Below are 2,409 nucleotides of genomic sequence, written 5' to 3' on the forward strand. Positions count from 1 at the left end.
TTTATGCCTTAGTATACTATGACGTTTTTTGGCGTTTTTATGCCTTACTATACTAACATTTTTTTATGCCTTAGTATACTATGACGTTTTTTGGCGTTTTTATGCCTTACTATACTAACATTTTTTATGCCTTAGTATACTATGACGTTTTTTGGCATTTTTATGCCTTACTATACTATGATGTTTTTTGGCGTTTTTATGCCTTACTATACTATTACATTTTTCATGCCTTAGTATACTATGACGTTTTTTGGCATTTTTATGCCTTACTATACTACGACATCTTTTCATGTTTTTTTGCCTTAGTATACTATGATGTTTTTTGGCGTTTTTATGCCTTACTATACTATTACATTTTTCATGCCTTAGTATACTATGACGTTTTTTGGCGTTTTTATGCCTTACTATACTATTACATTTTTCATGCCTTAGTATACTATGACGTTTTTTGGCATTTTTATGCCTTACTATACTATGACATCTTTTCATGTTTTTATGCCTTAGTATATTATGACGTTTTTTGGCGTTTTTATGCCTTACTATACTATGGTGTTTTTTGGCGTTTTTATGCCTTACTATACTATTACATTTTTCATGCCTTACTATACTATGACATCTTTTCATGTTTTTATGCCTTTGTATATTATGATGTTTTTTGGCGTTTTTATGCCTTACTATACTAACATTTTTTATGCCTAAGTATACTATGACCTTTTTTGGCATTTTTATGCCTTACTATACTATGACGTTTTTTTGGCGTTTTTATGCCTTACTATACTTTTACATTTTTCATGCCTTACTATACTATGACATCTTTTCACGTTTTTATGCCTTACTATACTAACATTTTTTAATGCCTTAGTATACTATGACGTTTTTTGGCGTTTTTATGCCTTACTATACTATGACATCTTTTCATGTTTTTATGCCTTACTATACTAACATTTTTTATGCCTTAGTATACTATGACGTTTTTTGGCGTTTTTATGCCTTACTATACTATGACATCTTTTCATGTTTTTATGCCTTAGTATACTATGACGTTTTTTGGCGTTTTTATGCCTTACTATACTATTACATTTTTCATGCCTTACTATACTATGACATCTTTTCATGATTTTATGCCTTAGTATATTATGACGTTTTTTGGCGTTTTTATGCCTTACTATACTATTACATTTTTCATGCCTTACTATACTATGACATCTTTTCATGTTTTTATGCCTTAGTATACTATGACGTTTTTTGGCGTTTTTATGCCTTACTATACTAACATTTTTTTATGCCTTACTATACTATGACGTTTTTTGGCGTTATGCCTTACTATACTATTACATTTTTCATGCCTTACTATACTATGACATCTTTTCATGTTTTTATGCCTTAGTATGTGATGTTTTTTTGGCGTTTTTATGCCTTACTATACTATTACATTTTTCATGCCTTACTATACTATGACATCTTTTCATGTTTTTATGCCTTACTATATGTGATGTTTTTTTGGCGTTTTTATGCCTTACTATACTATTACATTTTTCATGCCTTACTATACTATGACATCTTTTCATGTTTTTATGCCTTAGTATATTATGACGTTTTTTGGCGTTTTTATGCCTTAGTATACTATGACGTTTTTGGGCGTTTTTATGCCTTACTATACTATGACGTTTTTTTGGCGTTTTTATGCCTTACTGTACTAACATTTTTTATGCCTTACTATACTATGACATCTTTTCATGTTTTTATGCCTTACTATACTATGACGTTTTTTCACGTTTTTATGCCTTACTATACTAACATTTTTTATGCCTTAGTATACTATGACGTTTTTTGGCGTTTTTATGCCTTACTATACTATGACATTTTTTTTTATGCCTTAGTATACTATGACGTTTTTTGGCGTTTTTATGCCTTACTATACTATGACATCTTTTCATGTTTTTATGCCTTACTATACTATGACATTTTTTTGGCGTTTTTATACTATGACATCTTTTCATGTTTTTATGCCTTTGTATATTATGATGTTTTTTGGCGTTTTTATGCCTTACTATACTAACATTTTTTATGCCTTAGTATACTATGACCTTTTTTGGCATTTTTATGCCTTACTATACTATGACGTTTTTTTGGCGTTTTTATGCCTTACTATACTTTTACATTTTTCATGCCTTACTATACTATGACATCTTTTCACGTTTTTATGCCTTACTATACTAAAATTTTTTATGCCTTAGTATACTATGACCTTTTTTGGCATTTTTATGCCTTACTATACTATGACGTTTTTTTGGCGTTTTTATGCCTTACTATACTTTTACATTTTTCATGCCTTACTATACTATGACATCTTTTCACGTTTTTATGCCTTACTATACTAACATTTTTTATGCCTTAGTATACTATGAC

General features: G+C 29.1%; 1 protein-coding gene across 1 annotated transcript in view; it reads right to left on the minus strand.

Annotated features, from left to right (window-relative positions):
* eif3i (eukaryotic translation initiation factor 3, subunit I) overlaps positions 1-2,409 on the minus strand; it is a 13,236-nt gene that overhangs the window by 1,580 nt on the left and 9,247 nt on the right. The gene's annotated exons all lie outside the window — the stretch shown is intronic.

Source organism: Seriola lalandi, unplaced genomic scaffold, assembly GCF_002814215.2.
Source record: "Seriola lalandi dorsalis isolate HSWRI2012SDOR001 ecotype SW California unplaced genomic scaffold, Sedor1 jcf7180002054879, whole genome shotgun sequence".
Taxonomy (NCBI): domain Eukaryota; kingdom Metazoa; phylum Chordata; class Actinopteri; order Carangiformes; family Carangidae; genus Seriola; species Seriola lalandi.